Source organism: Nannospalax galili, unplaced genomic scaffold (genome assembly GCF_000622305.1).
Source record: "Nannospalax galili isolate Female #2095 unplaced genomic scaffold, S.galili_v1.0 scaffold215, whole genome shotgun sequence".
Taxonomy (NCBI): domain Eukaryota; kingdom Metazoa; phylum Chordata; class Mammalia; order Rodentia; family Spalacidae; genus Nannospalax; species Nannospalax galili.
Genome location: NW_008338533.1, coordinates 3,097,329 through 3,115,091, shown reverse-complemented (window position 1 = coordinate 3,115,091; position 17,763 = coordinate 3,097,329). Strand labels below are relative to the sequence as shown.

The 17,763-nt window shown below is 47.4% G+C and overlaps 1 protein-coding gene across 4 annotated transcripts in view; it reads right to left on the bottom strand.

The window, feature by feature from the left end:
• Thrb (thyroid hormone receptor beta) overlaps positions 1 to 17,763 on the bottom strand; it is a 394,994-nt gene that overhangs the window by 374,888 nt on the left and 2,343 nt on the right. The window contains exon 1 of one of the 4 annotated variants that reach the window (XM_017798150.2): positions 17,312 to 17,456. The exons of the other annotated variants lie outside the window; for them this stretch is intronic. The gene's annotated coding sequence lies outside the window, so the exon portion shown is untranslated. Of the gene's footprint in view, positions 1 to 17,311; positions 17,457 to 17,763 lie in introns of those variants that run through there. 4 annotated transcript variants of the gene reach the window in all.

The following is a 17,763-nucleotide window of genomic DNA, read 5'->3' as shown; positions in this document are numbered from 1 at the left end:
CTTAATTCCTGAGGACCTTATAGTCACTTTCTGTAATGCAAACAACCGTGAGCTTCCAGATTTGACAGACACTTGGGCAACAGTGGAAGAAACACTAGTCCCTTTCACTGGCAGATTCCAAGGGAGGCCAATCAAACTGACTGACAGAAGACCCGGTTCTTTTCGGTGAGATAAGGAGCAGAGGCTCTGCCGACCGACCTCGTGTTGGCATTTCACACTGTTGTTACAGCTCTGTGAATTTTCCTCTTCCTAGCTTGGTAGGCCCTGCGGGAGCTACCATTCCCTGCCTCCATTCCCTGCCTCCTCCTGTCAAGTGCATCCCACTTTCTGTCCTGAAGTGACACTGAAGGGTCCTGAGGAAAGCTTTCCGAGACAATGCTAACTGAAAAACAGCATCCTTGAAGCCCACGGGAGAACGACGTAAACAGATACAACTTAAGCATTTTAAACTATAATAAAGTATTTTCCCTTTACTTTTTATAACCTAGAATGTTCTTAAGAGTTCCAGCTATTTTGACATTTCAATTTTTAAAGTTTTATTAATGATACGTTTATGGTAGGCTCAGGCCTCAGAAATTCAAAAGAAATATAAGAAGTCCAATGTGTGCTTTGTCACAAAACGCAGAAAAATCTCCAGAGCAAGGAGACTGCCCTTCCAACACCACAGAGCACGGAGCCAAAGGCATTCTCAGGGAACGATATCCTGGCCTTTTAGTCTTTCTTAGGTATGGGCACAGGGTAAAAAAGCAGAAGGCGCTCAGGAGCCACCACCTTCATGCTCCATTCATAGCAGACATCACTAATCAATCACAGAACTCTGCATGAGTAAGCCCAGAGCCGTAGTGTTATGAAACATTTCAATATGTCTATCATTTATATATCAAGTATATCACCCCCAACAACAACTAAACCACCTGGTGTGGGAACATGACTGTTTGTTGTTTTAGACTTGAAATTACCAATTTGTAGGTTTACTGGCCCTTGTTTTTATTCAGGTTTCTTATGTGAGGAAAGAGAGAATAAAACAAATTTAAAAAAGTCACACCGATCAAATACTTAATTCTTTGAGCAAGGAGTGTATCTTGTTGGTGGATCAGAAGACTACCACAGATCACTCCTTCCACATGCCGTGACCCACGGGATTGCAGGCACAAGTCTGAACATTGTGGGACTACAGGTTCAGAGCCATGTTCAGGCATTTACAGGTGGGTAGCATTGGCTTGAGTGCATAGACTTGTATTGGATGGGCATATGTTGAAACACTTGCCCTTCTGACTGACGTGAAAAGCATGTGAAGTCCATACAGTTTACCGCAGAAAGAGGAATGACTTCCTCCAGTGAACTGCACTTTTTAATTAAAAGAACATCACAACTATGATAAATCACAAAAGACACCACCTCACTCACATGTGGTTTCCCACAGCCACTGTTCTGAAAACACGGCTTTCCATTTGGCACAGACCTGGAAGTTGGTCATGTTTTCACTAGTCCTGAGGGTAACAGCCCAGGGTATCCAACTGTAACCAGCGAGCAAGAGAAGACAAGGCCTCACACAGGAAGCCAGGATGTTTGTTTTCTTTCAAATAAGCCAAAAAAAAGGCTAAAGATTCTTTGACAAATGCAAATAGTTATAAGCTGATATTATTCCAATTAATGTTTTATTTATGAAAAACTCAAACACAATGTTAAAGGATTGTATTTCTTGTATTATAAATAAATAAATGCAAAATATGGCAGGTGCTATAATTTATAATATTGCCAATTCCCTTTCTCATCTTGATTTACAAAGTATATTTATGTAACATATACAACATGTGTTAAAATTTTACATTTTGGGGCTGGACATGGTGGCTCACACCTGTAATTCTAGCACACTGGAGGCAGAGGCAGGAGGATTGCTTCAATTTCAAGACCAGACTGGTCTACATGGTGTGGTCTGGGCCAACCAGGGTTACATGCTGACACTATTTCAAAGACACAAAAGGAAAAAAAAAGAATTTTACAAATTTCATAAATTCGATTTATAAATGTGATTCAAATTATATATGTAATTTACTACAGGGTAATTTTCCTAAAAGTGGGTAAAGCCACATACTTTAAAACACATGAACGAAAGGGGACACTAGTTCACTTTCACTACTTAGTATATTTTTTATGCCCTACCATATTTTTTTCCAAAACATCTTCCAAACATAGCATCCTTAAAGAATTCAACACCATCAGTGTTCTAAAAAACAAACAAACCAACAAACAAAAGCCAAGATTCCCTAAGTGGACATTCTGACTCCAGGAGAGAGAAGAAGGCATTCGTGATGCTCAGAAGCATTTCAAAAGTCCTATGAGGTAAACGTCACTTAAGCTCTCTCGTACCTTTCTAAAGAACTCCCTGTGTGCAGTGTCACTCCATGAAGGTCCCCGGCTGCGGCCAGCCCAGCGGAAAGAGAGAGCAGAAGAGAGAGCAGGAGAAGAGAGAGGAGGCATCTCCGCCCTCCTGGGCAAAGGCCTTTGAGAGGCACCTTGTGGCTGGCACAGATCCTGCCCGTGAGCTTGACGGCGCTTCCCGGGAACCGTATCTGCGCCTGGCATTAGCACCCTTCTGTGCCAAGCGCCTGGGCCTCACCCCCCCCCAACAGGTCCTTCCACACGTGGTAGAATCTGGCTCCCAGTGCCCCAGGCTGGCCCTGCCTGGCCCAGGACTTCAAGAGGGCAGCCCTCCTTCCTGCCTTCTCCCAGAGCCCCCGACCCCCAGAGAAGGGGGGAAGGCCTATCTGAACGTCTTCCGCACTCATTTAAGTTGTAAAATTTGAACAACATGTTTCAATTTAATTTATTTTTTGGTCTTTCTGAGACAGGGTCTCCTTGTACCCCAGCTGGCCTGGAACTTGCTATGTAGACCAGGCTGGCCTCCACCTCAGAGCGCTCTGTCTATATCTGCCTCCCGAGCGCTGGGCATAAGCCAGGCACCACCAGGCCCAGCTTGACTTTTAACTCACTAAAACTTTTAACAGCTTTTTTCCCCCTTCATTCTATGACTTTTTAAAATCTGCTAAATAAGCACCGACGAAATGTAAATGGTAAAACTCTCAACTCATTCTTGCAAGTTTGTAATATTTTGCTGCCGAAGCCATTGCAGGGGCCGCCCCCCGCCCCTCCCCGGAGACTTCGGATTCGATTCGCGCACCGCGCTTTCATCAGCCTGTGACGTTGCTCCCTGGAAGACGGTGATGCTTTAAAATTACCTTCTTGAGATTCTGAAATATTCTATGACAGAGGACTGTTTTCTAAAAACTGAGGGGTAATTTGCATTTTTATTGTTACAGCTCTGCAGAAGAGGCGGTTTTCACACATTAATTTCCTATTTAGACATCCCATTAAGGAACTAGAACTGGGGACTACAATCTCTTTATCTCAGGTGTAACACAGGCCAGTGTATTTAAAGAGAAACACCGGTCTTTGGGCTGGAGAGATGGCACTGGCTGTTGTAGACCTGGGTTCGAATCCCTGCACCCTCATGGCGGCTAACAATCATCTATAACTCCTAACTTCAGTTCCAAGAGATTCAACTCCCTCTTCTGTCCTCCTCAGACACTGCACAACACGGATGCATTACATACATGGAGGCAATACACTCAGACACATTAAAAATATTAAAAATTAATAAAAATAAGATAAAAAAATTTTTAAAGGAAAAGAAACACTGGGTCTTAATGAAGTCGGTTTTATGACTTTGGGGACTTTTTTTTCTGTAAGGTAAATCACAGTTTGTTGGAATTATATTGACTTGAGACATATATACATTCTGAGGACTATGTGTACATGTGTGCATACATGCATATGTATATATATGTGTGTATATATATGTATCTGAATGTGTGTGTATGTTCACAGTTTGAAATTATTTTTCTTTGTTTTTATGAGTTGGGAATTTCATACAGTGTCATTTGATCATACCCTCCAACTGCTCCCAGATCTACTTCCCTGTTCTTGACCCACCCAGCTTTGTGTCCTCTTAATTTTTTAATGGAATAAATGTTAAAAAACATGATACAATTCAAAATTTTCCATTCTAGTTTTTTTTTTAACTTAAATTTCTATCCGTTGTGACTCACAGTATTGACTCAGGGCCACTCACGAGTTGCCAGGACCTAAACGGGAACAGTCTGCATACAGTAGGCTGTCCCGCAACCCTGGCATATATAGTTTTTACTTTTCTGTCCTTTAAGTAGGAGAAACTTAAAAGTCCTTAAATTCCCACCTGTACATGGAGCCCCTGCCTGGGCAGTTCTGAGCTGACGCCCCAAGTCTGCACTTCTAACCAGGGTGGGTAGCACAGGACCAGTTGGTGTGTGGACAGGATCTGAGGAGCGAGGGGAGAAGTGGGTTCAGGAGACCCAGAGGCACAAATGTCACTGCACAGGTCACAGCATTGCTTTACAGCTGGAAGCAAAAGGCCCTAAACCTGCAAGCACTTAAGCATTTCCCCCGGGCACACAGCAGACATAGAGAAGGCAGCAGCCTTCCACCAAGCTCCGTGGACACTACTTCCTAATCCTCTCCTCTGTAGATTCTACCCAATTTCCTTCCAATATAACCTACCCCCCAACCAGGAAAGTGGGGCCAGTGCTGCCTGCCTCTGATGGCCTAGAAGCCAGTTGCCCTGAGCTGTGGGTGACTGGTGGACCAGGCAAGACAGCAGCAGGTCACATAAAGCCAAGCAGAGGGTGAGACACTCAGATCACTTTACTTCAGGAACTTGCTAAACCGTGAAACTCACTTGTCAAGGTGGACCACACTCAAACCATGCCTGCATGTGACAGGCAGCAGGCCTGTAATTCAAAGCATGATTTCATAATTCTGAGCTATATAGTTTAGAGTTCTCAACCGAGGAAATGCTGAGCCTGTAGCTTCAGCAATGCCGTAGACAATGCTCAGTTTCTAGAGTTTCAGTTTCCAGAATTTGGGAGATATGTGTGCTGATAAATAAAAACATGCTTAGTTTGAGGGGTCCACTGAGACGTCTTTATTGTGTGGAAGTATCTGGAGGATGGGACGCATGGGGCTCACCACTGAACCTATCTGAACCCGGGCATGAAGCTGGCACACTTGAGAGTGAAAGAACATGTGGATGGATGGCTGCAGTGCTAACTCTTGATCCTCCTTAGAAGAGATCTGCTCATTTGCCATCTCAGTGTTTGTGTTATTGAACTGAGTGGGGGCCTTAAAAAAGGGAGGCAGACATGGAAAATGACATTCTCCAAATTGCCTCTCTCCACAGGGCAGATGGGGAGAAAGAAGTCAGAGAAGGGGGTGAGGGGAGAGGGTGGTCAGGGTGCTATGGGCAGATGAGGCAGGTGGTCCATAAGAATCAACTGTGGGAAATGGTCTTCTGGCTTCCCAGACCTTGAACTGTCCTGGTCACTCTGAGGATCTGACAAACCAGCCGCTACAACTTAGTGAGAAGCTTAGGAGAGGGGGAAGTTCAGTGTGGAGCTAAGGCTTAAGAAAGGTTTCCAACCAGGGAAGGTTAGGCACCAGGGGATACTTTGCTGTGTCTTAGCATAACTGGGTGCTAACAGCATACACAGAGGGGATGCTGGGGTGCTGCTAAGCACCCTATGATGAACAGCATTGCTTTCTTATCAAATGATCCTCTGCCCCATAATGGCTGACAAACTTTGCCCAGAGGATGAAGCTGTTGGCTTCATTTACAGTGAACTGAAGCCAGTTGCTGGTGTGATCACCTCTACCGTTCCAGCAAAGATAGCTGTACCCTTGAGAACCAAGCCAAAGCCCAGAGGTAGCCAGCTAGTCTGTGTGGATTGGGGGTCTAGGACGCCTTGCATGGTGAGGAATCAATGAAGAGGCTGAGCGGGGTCCCCACTGCAGTGTCCTGGCTGCACTGGTACCTACCACCTTGTCCCCTGACTGCCAACGGCTGCTGTCCTATGCCTAGAGTAAGGCTTATGCTCTCCTGTCCAAGTGGCAGTCCTGAGATGTCAGGAACCGGCATTAATCACCTTGAGGTGATGCAGACCGGCCCCCTTGCCCATCCAAGAGTTTTCCAGAACCCGCAGTGGTCAGTGGTTTCTCAACCCCAAGGACTGCTGTCCCTCCCTGGCTCATGGCTCCTGCTTTCCTGCAGGTGATAGTTTATACCTGAAGTCTCTCCTCAGGCAATCTTGAAGGAGTTCTGGGCATGGAGCATCTCCCCGCCACAGGGGAGAGACCATTCACTGATCCCCACTCTTAGGAAGCCCCTGACCACATCCGTGGAGCTGCAGGGTCCTCTGGTCCCATTTCTTCCAGACTTTCAGAAACACAACTTGGGGCACATTCCATCCCCCCCCCAATGGAGAGAATAAGCAAAAACATATCTTTTGCTCAAGGAAGGCAGGGATCAAATGAGCAGGGAACACAGGCATAATCCCCATTAGTCACCACATCCCCTCCAGTCAAATCACTACAAGAATGCTAATAAGTAACAGGACGTGGCTCAAATCAGGGGGGAAAAAGGCCTGAGTGTAGCGGGGTGGGGGGCGGGCGGGTGAGGAGCAAGGCCTGCCACAGTTGCACAGATCCAAGAGGATTCAGTGAATGGCCAGCGGGAGTTAAAACCGCAGAACAGAAAAAAAAAAAAAAAAAACGTTATTTACAATACTGAGAAACAATGAGAAGGGATGAACTGTAAGGCCCTTGGGGCAGCGCCCAGTCGCTCATCTAGTCCTTGCAGTGGGAATTTTAAGCAACTAAACATATTATGGAGAAAAAGGCCACAATAAAGCCAGGAGCTGGAGAAGCTGCCGTACCCACTGTGGTCGGGTGCTCCTTAATCAGGTAGGTGGATGCATATGGCTGCTTGACACTGATCTCACAGCAGAAACTTGAACTCATCACTTAAGAAAGTCCTCGATGTCACAAAAGTGGAGAACCTGGTCCATGGCTTGCCACCTGTTTACATAGGCACCATCAGGGCAGTTTGCCCTGTGTCATCTTTGTGGAGAATTTCCAGTTTGGGGCCTGAATTCTCTCCAACCCTGTGAATAGAGAGGCCTTCTATCTCAGGTCTGATGGGAGTGGATCGCTCTTTTTTGTAAAGAGAGAAGAACAGCCAAGCTTTTCTGCAGGCCAGCCTATTCCCTTATTCATAATGCAAGCCAGCAGGCCTTGTAAGTGTATATGCTGGGTCATCTGAGGACGCTGGGGTGTTCATTTTAAAATTAGATTCATCCTAATTATATGAAAACAGCCCACGTGTGGTTGTCCAAATCATCGGGCTTACTCGGCACCTGCTGGGCGTGCTGTAAGACAGTCCTCAACTTGCTTAACACAAGGTCCTGCCCTCTTGGAACTTTAAATCTAGCAAAGAAACACAGCGACGAAGGAGCTCTGGGTGCAGGACAGTGAGGGAACATACATAGTAAGTGACCTAAACACGGAGTGTAGACAGAGGGTGAGGACCACCATGGGGGAGGTGACACATGTCAGGACACAACTCCAAGGAATTCCAATCTTGATTCTGTATACCCTGTTAGTTATCTGCAGGTTGGGGACCAAACCCAGGGCCTCAAGCATGCTAGGCACTGTTCTACCACTGAGCTCATGAAAGTATACATAAGCTGCTGTTTTTTGTTTTGGGGGTTTTTTGGGTGCTGAAGACTGAATGACAATCTTCATACATGACAAGCACATGCTTTATCTACCACTGAGCTACATGCCAAGCCTTACTTTACCATCTCTTTTAAAGATTTATTTTTATTTTATGTATAAGTGTATGTTTGTATCTGTATGTGTATGTACTACATGTATGCAGGTATCTGCAGAGGCCAGAAAAGGGTGTCCAGTCCCCTGGAGTTGGTGTTATAGCCTCCTGTCCTATGTGCTAGGGACTGAACAGGGGTCCTCTGCAAGAGCAGCAAGCACTCTTAACAGCTGAGCCAACTCTCATAGGAGATTTGAGCATCTGCAGATGTTTATCTAAGGTTTTGGATGCCCCAGGTCCCCCAGGACACAGGGACAGCTCTGCCACACTCACCCGCTACACAGCCTCACAGTGCAGTACCCTGGTCTTCCCCTTTCTAGCAATGATTTTAGGCCTAAATGATTTGGAGGGTCAAATTTAGGAAACTTTCTTCCCTCAGCCCCTGAGAAAGTTCTCAAAGCAGGGAAGTAACTTGGTCGAGACTAGGAGGTGGCCAAGCTCCCCACACGTGCTGCAGCCCCTGGTCTCTCTCTCCTCGGTGTCCCTCTCGTGACAGATCCAGGACAAACGAGCACCAAATCCCATCGTTTTACTACTAGGCCAGTAAGAGGTGGTTTCCCCTGCCCCCAACCCCGAACCCTTGTTCTGTGACAGGACATCACTGGAACCTACCCTGTGGGGTTCCTTGAGCCCCAGATACCCCATCCAGAAAAAGGGAACTGACAGACTCGCTCCTCTAAACGGAAAGACCAAGAGCTAGCTGCTTCTGTGCCTGACTGACACTACCAAGATTAGCTTCTACATGCTGGAGAGTTTAACTTTCAAAAATATTCCTAACATTTTTCAGAAACAGACTTGCAAGAAGAGAGCTGAACCCAGGATAATAAAGTCTTACCCACCTTAGTTACACCATGTGTTATGTTATCACTGATAATTTCTGTTTGTTTTTTTGAGACAGGGTCTCTCTATAGCCACAGCTAGCGTGGAACTCGGTATGTAGACCAGGCTGGCTTCGAAGTCAGAGATCTGCCTGCTTCTGCCTCCCGAGTGCTAGGATTAAAGGTGTGCACCATCACATCTGGCATCAAAAAGGTTAAATGCATGCACATATATACATATACATATACACACAATTTAGAAGGGAAGAGCTCCCTTTTCTTTTCCCTTGTCTTGTGTTTATTATTCAATGCCATTCACGGTCCTTTACAGAAGATATTTTGATAAGCCTGACTGAATTTGTGATAAAAATATTTATAATCAGGAAGAAAATAAGCAAATATCCTCTTTAACTACAGAAAGTGACCAATTTTAGTAAGTAATACTACAATAAATAGTAGGAAAATTAGATTTTCTTTTAGTAAAACTATTATGTAATTCACCATTTGAACCATCTACAATTCGTACAATTATTTCAGAAAAATGGCTTCAACACCTTTGTTAACATAGCAAGGGTCAGCTCTGGATGTCTGCTCCTTATTAATATGTTTATGTTGTTTAAAAGATATTAAAATTAGAACATGTCACTAACACTCTCATGCTTCCCATGTTAATGTTTTCAATGTACTGAATAAAATAAAATACATATTAAATTGGGTGGGGGCAGTGGGGAGGTACAGATAGAGGAGTGGATCTAGACACCATCAAACTATATTGTATGAAAATCGCAAAAATTCAAAATAAAATAAAATGAGTCGATTATTCTGAGAATCTCTAGATGGGCCCTCCAGCCCCAGACTCTTACCCATCACAAAGTACAGCATCTGCTTTGGGGCATATTCCGGGCTCTTCAGCTATCCAGCCAACTACCTTCCTACCTTGGCCAGGAAAGACTTCAGCATTTGGGGCCTACCTACCCGACCAGCCTCCCTTACCATCCTTCACGCATGCACAGGGCTCCTTGCGGGTCCCCGACTGTTTTTTGTATCCCACTTTCTGTGCTGTTAGTTTCTGTTCTTCCTGCGGAGACCCTCTCCATCCTCAGCTGCACACCCCACTGCACATGCTGCTGAGTGTATCACAGACCTTATCAATACTGCAATTGCCTGTGCAGTATTAATACTCCCACCGCTATGAGCAGCTAATACTTAGGACTAGGACAAGCCTCACATCACTTCACTGGGTCTTTACATCTCACAGGAGGAGGAGCTCGGGATGAAGCTAGGATACAGTTCCCCACACTGCACTGCACTGCCCTGGCGCCTCATCCCTGGACCAGTGGTCTTTACTGGGCAATTGTGCCTCCCAGCACATAAGCTCCAGAAACATTCTGTCACACATAGTACCACTGGCATTAGTGGGCAAAATCCAGTGACGCTGATAAATCTGCAGTGTACGGGACAGTCCTCCACCATGAAGATTTATCTGGCCCCAAATGTTACCAGTGTCTGATATTGACACACACTTCGCGGCACTGCCATCTCCTGCAGATCATCCCAGGAGGCTCTGCATAGCTCCTTAGCAAAGATTTTTAAATGTTTGTCCTGGTGTTTTGGCATCTACCCCCATGTCCGGCCAATGTATGTATATACATATGTGTGTATGCATGTATGTATGGACAGATGAGTTTGGCTATGCGGGCTCTCACTCTTGGACACTCATAACACACCAAAATAAAATACAGTCTGAGATTTCTGCATTAAGTTGTTACACTCAGGATTTCCCAGACATGATTGATAAATGAATCAAATAAATAGTAAAAGACAGGATCTGCCAAAACATTCAAGATAAGAGAAGGGACTGAATACCATGGCAAGCTCTGTGCCCGGGACATCAGCGAGGGGGACATTTCTCACCAGGATCTCAAAGCCAGAGGCAAGCAGTGCCTTCACCACCTGCGGAAGAATGTGACACACGATTGTCTCACAGGCAAATTCTGCATGCTGGGACATGCAAGTTGGTGAGACACTGATGTACACGAGAGAAATGCGAAGATGACCAAGCCCAGGAATGGCACAGTTGTCATCACCAATCATTGTTTTCTGGGCACCTGTTGCTGAACCCTGGGAAAACAGTCTGACAGAAACAAAGGGATGAGAGAGGCCAGTGTCTGAACCATCCTGAAGGCCAAGACACATGTTGTCACAGGGACTAGAGTAATCAGTGGGTTCCTGAATCCCTGCCACAAGGACCAGCGTCTCAACTCTCCTCAGACACGTCTGGGCCTCCAAGCAAGGTGCTCCTGAGGCAGACAGACCAGCTGCCCACCTGCACGCTGGTTCTGGCTTGAGTCACCCAGTCTCCCACGAGTCATATCTCCATTGCTCCTTAAATTCTTCATTGCAGAGGACAGCAGTGGCTCTCTGAAACCCTCATCTGGTACTGGGAACTTGAGTGAATACCTTAGTTTAGATCAATGTCCCAGTTTCTGTTGCTGTGATAAAATATTGACCAAACCAATTTGGGGAGGAAAGGGTTATTTGGCTTTCAATTCACAGAGTGAAGCTGGGGAAGGCGCCTGGAGGCAGGGACTGAAGCAGAGGCCATGGAAGAACACTGCTCACTAGCTGGCTCCCCCGGGTCGATCAAGCTACTTTTCTTATACAGCCCAGGCCCACCTACCCAGGGATGGCACTGCCCACGGTGGGCTGGGCCCTCCTACATCAACCAGCAGTCAAGAAAATGCCCCACAGACAAACCCACAGGCCAATCGATGGAGAAGGTTTCTCAGTTGTGGGTCCGTCTTCCTAGATCTCTGGTCTGTGTCAAGCTGACAAAACCCAACCAGCAGAGCTGGCCCTTTCCTCCATGCTGTACGCACCCCACCTGCAGCCCACTAGGAGTATATAAATCTACATATTATACATGTGTGTAATATGGAATAACGTGAGCAACTGTTCATAAAGTAGATTCAGAAAAATCAAAAGAAGAAGATTCATATTCAGAGGAGCTGGACAAGATGGAATTCACATGTCTAAGCCAGAAACTTCTTCCTAACCGCAGCTGGACCACGAATTTGTGTTTTGGTTTTCTATCCTTCAAACACATCTACAGAAATATCATTTAATTTTTGGCAAGCACTGCCCAGCAGGCAGTTCAAGGTTCTATTTTCTGGCCAAAGCCTCAAATGTGGTTATTCTGTGTTTTGTAAAGTAGATACATATACTGTGCAAATTCAATGTGTCATGAACATCTACAGCCAGTGGACACATTCCAAGGAGTGTTTTGGAGCAATGTGTGACTGTCCTAGTGGAAAGGCTACGGGAAGCTTGCCTCAGCAGTTAAGCCTTCTGGCTTCTAATCCAGGCCCCTCTAGCTTGCGATTTGGAAGGCAGTGTAGCTCACCACAGAACTCAGTTTTTACTCAGTGAAATAGTCCTAACCAAGAAGAGCTGCCAGAAGAATGTCTCCAACATCCCATGCAATTAGGGCAATAGAGACAAAAGAACATTAGCACTAGTGCCAGTCAGTGCTCTCCGATGGCTGGAATCCCGATGCGACTTGGGAGTTTGTATATGGAACTAAAGCTCCATAATGGACCAGAAAGTTCACGAGCTTAAAGTGGAGAATGACATGCTCCATCAGACTCTCTGGTCTACACCTTCACATCCTCAGCACTTGGCTTCAGCAGGTGAATCCCAGTGGGATTCGTAAGACATGGGCTGTAGGAGAAACTTCACAGACACCCATTTCATCAGTGATGGGCACCGAAGCATCCTTGGACTTAATCTATGCACATGTTCCACCTGTTGCTGGTTACAACCTAACCTTTAAAGCAGGGCCAGGTACATGGCAGGCACACAGATACCTGCAGACTGGATGAGGAAGCAAGTAAAAACAAGAAAGTCTCTAAACAAGCAAGGGGTTAGCTTACCACGCGTTACCCAACCAACTTTGACACACCCACAGGACCTTGTAGCAAAAACAGTTGGCATGGTTTGTCTCCTGATCTGATCTAGGCCGTAGTCATCCATTTTGGGCAAAAGCAGGCTAGACAGTGGCACTCATACTAACACAGAGGGGAAAAATAACCACCACCCTCTCCCCACCCATCCTCCTCTGACAGAGTTTCACCTGCGCCCTCGTGCCAAGGTCTTTCCCAGGCGCAGGGTATCAGGGATGGGCAATCCCACACACAGGTTCTCATCACAATTCAGAGGTGGGGCAGAGAAGGAAACAGCCCCGCAGGACAGAGCTGTACCACTAGAGCACAACGTACTGGGGGCCCTGCTCGGGCTCACTTCGACACCCTGCTGCCTCGTCCCCTCTGGTCGCTGTAGTCAAAAGCCTGCCTGGCACACTGGATTTCTAAGGAAGTTCAGCTGACATATTATTCATTCCACTGGTTTTCTGAGCTGTGTTGAGCGGTGAACCCCATGATGGGGTCTGTCCCACTGGACCACAGCAGCTCAGCCCCAGGGACCAGCTCACCTTGGGCGCTTCTCTTCACTGTGACGTCTGCATTATTCCCTTCTTGAGAGTTGGTCAAAGGTATGACCACATAAAGAACTCTGCTTCGTTTTCCTTTTTCTCAATTTTATTTGTTACTTTTATTTTATGTGTCTGAGTGTAGTGCCTGCATGTATGTAAGTGCACTCATGTCATGCAGTGCCCTCGGAGATCAGAAGAAGGTATCAGATCCCCTGGAACTGGAGTTACGGATGGTTGTTAGCCTCCATGTGGGTGCTGGGAATTGAACCTAGGTCCTCTGCAAGAGCAGCCAGTGCTCTTAACCACTGAGCCACCTCTCCAGCCCCCGCTTCATTTTCTATGGAATCACTGAAGCACTGTCCATGGTATTTCACAGGAACTTGTACTAGTTGTCGGGTACCATGGTGAGCACCCATGTGGCCACATATGACATCTGTCCCGTACTTCTGAAAGCAGCCTTCAGATCCTCCCTGCCTTTTTTTTTTTTTTTTTTTTTTTTTGGTTAATGTGGTTACTCCAATGCTTGGAACTAAATTAAATAAGCTACAACAGTAAACATTTCAGGTTTTGGTGCAGTTTTCTTCCCTTAAATGTTGGTCTTTTCTTCCCACTTTTAACACTATTAGTATTACTTTTTTGCAGAATTTTTGTTAAGGATTTACTTAATATTATTTTTTAAACAGTGTGTGTGTGTGTGTGTGTGTGTGTGTGTGTGTGTGTGCTGTCTGTGCACATGAGTGCAGTGCTCCCTCGGAGAACAGAAGAGGACATCCGATCCCCTGGAGCTGGAGTTACAAATGGTTGTGAGTCTGACATCGGTGCTAGGAACTGAACTCAGGTCCTCTGCAAGAACACCAAGTGCTCCTAACTGCTGAGCCATCTCTCCAGGCCAATTTTGTTGGATTTTTATTATGCATCTACACAGACACGTTTCTCAAAGCTGATTCTCTACAAACAAAAATAAATTACCATGATTATCAATTGCAATTTCCTTGTATTTTCAATTGGCGAGGGTTGCCATGAATAATAATTTGAAGATAACCCTTTAGCCACCACACTCTGGTCACTTGAAAACACAGATAATAGAACATTTCTCACAGTCATCCAGATCAGAATATGTTTATGAAAGTTCAAAAATGGAGAAAGAGCAGAGGCTGGTTGACTTCCACACAGGGTAACTACCAGGCTATTTCACAATCTGTCACGAGGACTTCTCTACTTGGTGTTGAATCCTGCCTGTCCTATCTCCTCCTCTCCAACTACCACTTTTGCAGCCTAAATTCTGCCACTGTCAGCCTTTGGTCCCCTCAGGGCTGCCAAGGCCAGAGGCACTGCCAAGACTTGAGTGTGAAAAGTCCTTGCTGTCCAGTGTCTGGAATTTCACTCTTGGTCCTGACAATGCCTCTGGAATAAATAAAGATCCTGCTGATACTCAGGACCTGAAGGCCAATGTCTTCAGGAATCAGGGGAACATGTAAGATGAACTCGCTGTTGAGGATTCCAACACAGCCAAGACAGAGACCCCTGAAGGAACCCGGAGAAACAGCTCTATATTGTCCCTTCATAGAAAGGCAGGCCAGCTGTCAGAAAGAGAGCAACAGGGAGCAAGGGAGAAGTGCAGAGACTGACCCTAACCCACAGTGAGTGCACACACCCCTCACACCCCACTTCAGATTTCGGCCTGACTGGCACTGGGCTGGTGCGCTCTGCCAGGCATTTTCTGGAACAAAACCATTAATATGTTCAAAAAAGATTTTCTCAGCGCCTCCTGTGTGCTGAGTGCTCTTCCAGATGCTGGGAAAACAAGACAAAGGAAGAGTCCACATTACTGTCTGCCTGACTCCATATTGGAGAGTTTCAAGAGGAAACTGCCAAGTTTTGGAGCAAAAGAAAATTGAGATTGCAGTGCCTATGGAGATCAGAAGACGGCGTTGGCTCCCCTGGAACTGGAGTTACCATGTCAGACGCCATGTGGGTGCTGGGAATCCAACCCGAGTCCTCTGCAAAAGTGGTCAGTGCTCTTAACTGCTGAGCCATCTCTCCAGCCCCCGAGCCACCTTTCTTATGCAGGCCAGGCCCACCTGCCCAGGGATGGCACCACCCCCAGTGGGCTGCCCCTCTCCCAGCCTACATTAGCAATTAAGAAAGTGCCTCACAGACAGGATCACTGGCCAATCTGATAGGAACAATTCCTCAAGTGAGGTTCCCTCTTCCCAGGTGACTCAAGTTTGTGTCAAGTTGACAAAAACTAACTATCACAATGGCTATCTTTGCTCACATGGTCAGAGAAGGGCTTTCTAAGAAGCTGGCATGTAATCTACACTAGAGTGAGTTGGAGGAGCTAAAGAAACCACTCACCTCTACTCTGATTTCCATCACAAAGATGGGCTTGCTAAAAAAAGAAACCTGCCAGCTCACCTGTGACTCCAAGCAGGCTTCCAGCAACTACAACTCAGAGGGAGGAGAGGGAGCCTCCGCTTTCCAAGTTCGTGAAGAGGTTGAAACAAATCACCTTTTCCCAATGATGCTGGGGCAAAAGGAAATTCACTTTTGATTATAGATTTCACCACAAAGAAGCGGGAGCAGACAGATGGGATACTTAGTCCTTTTTCAGGGCTGGTTACTTTATATAATAATATCCCCACATCAGTGAAATTTAGCTTCTGCATTGCAATGGTGAGAAGAATTGCTTCATATGAAAAAAAAAACAAAACCTACAACAATTTGGAGTGATGTCTAGTATCGTTTACTTTCACGTGTAAAAATAAAGCAGACGTTTCCGTTCTAAATACACAATAAACCTTTGGAATTCATTTAAAACTAGGATTCTAGCCCTGTGCTTGACACGGGCAGACAAACTGCTGTCCACCAATCTCTTCCCAGAAAACACCCCAAGCAAATCGCTTACTACTGAATTTCTGGTAGGGTCAACGGAAGCACAGCTTCATGGCATGAAAACACCCCAAGTCACCCACAGCTCAGAATATTTGCCCCTCAGACCGCGTTCTCATTAATGGTTCCCAGCGCGTGACTTTTTCAGAATGAGAATTAACTAGCTGAAGTGGATTAGGGAGCAGCTCAGTCACCAGGGTTTGGAGTGAATCATGGAACCCTTCTTCTAAAAAGATCATTTTATCTCTGCAACACGGTGCTGGAGCGTTTTCTTACCCTATGAAGAAGCTCGCCAAACCGAGCACAAAAAATGCCAAATGCCCAGACGCTGCTGAGACGACTTAGTGCGATTCACCTGGTGCTTTTATCATTAACAGAATCGCTGGGTTCTGCTATTAATGTGCGTGGAAGAGGAATGCCTCACTTCAATTTCACAACAGGTCTTTAAACTGAGTCTCACCGGTGCCTAAGCCCACCTACATGCTGAGAGGAAGAATTTATTCCACTGTATTTTCTGATTAGACATACCCTTAGGATCCCCGCAAAATCTCCATGTGCGCGGAAAGGGCAGATGGGGCAAGGGAACTTGGCTGTCCAAGGACTCTTTTCTTTCTTGGATTCACTTTAGGACCATTTCTAAAGTTCCCCCAACGAGGTATATTACACCTTGAGCCTCTCACTAGAAACAAAAACAACCCTCATACGCACACCCCGCCCCCCTTCTCCTTCAAAACAAATCAGAAGGCTTAAGAATTAGCTCGGATAATTCCACAGTGGTGACGGGAAATCCTCCTGCAAGATGACAACTGCCGCTGCGGAGGACGAAATCCACTAGCAATAAAAACTCCCCAAGGAGCCTTCCCCGACCCCGGGGGCGCAGCCGGTGGCCCTGGAACTACCAACAACCCTGCGACCGCGGGAAGATGCTGCGTCAAGGGAAGCGGTCAGAGGAGCGATCCGAGCCGAAGAGGAGGGACACGCCGCGTCGCCAGGCACCGGCCACAGCGGAGCCTACGTTCGGGAGAATTCTCCTTTCCAAACCCTGGAGTTCCGGGCAGCAGCAGCGCAGCGACACTGGAGACCCAGGGTCCATTTAAACCGCCCTCCCTCGCCCTGCCCCGCTTCCCCGAACCCGGGTGTCCTCCGACTTCCCCTCATGGAAACTTCCACTGGGTTCTGCGCCCAGGATGCCAAACTCCATTTCACAAGAACCCGGCGGCAGGCTGGGCTCCGGTCCGGGCGCCCGGGTGGAGCCCGATTGGTGGGGACCCAGCGGGGACCGAGACTCGCACCCCTCCCTCCCCTGCGGGACCCGACCCCTCCCGCCGACCCGCGCCCCCCAGCGCATGTTACCGGAGCGGAGGGTCGGGTTAGGGTCCGGAGGCGGCGAGGACCAGCCGGGCTGAGCGGCCGGTGGTGTCCGCGGTGGTGCTCGCATTAGCCACGCAAAGTTAATCTCGCCGCGTCACGCCGCCCGCCCGAGGCTGCGCGGTGCTCGGCCGGGCCGCAGTCTCCTCCCGGCTCCGCTGCGCCCCGGGTCCCGGGCCCCAGGCGAGCGCCGCTCCCAGCAAGCGTCATCCACCGGCACCGCGACCGCGGGCGGCGAGTCCCGCCTCCCCGGGTCCCCGCACGCAGCCTTACCCGGGAGCCCGGGGCGCGGGCTCCGCACCCGGCTGCCAACCGCTGCCTCGATGTCCCCTCCGGTGTTCCCCTAGGTCCGGCTCGCGCAGCGGCGACGGCGACGGCGCAGGCGGCCGGGTTCCGCCAGGGGCGCAGCGGCGAAATGGCCTCCCGGCCGCGCACCC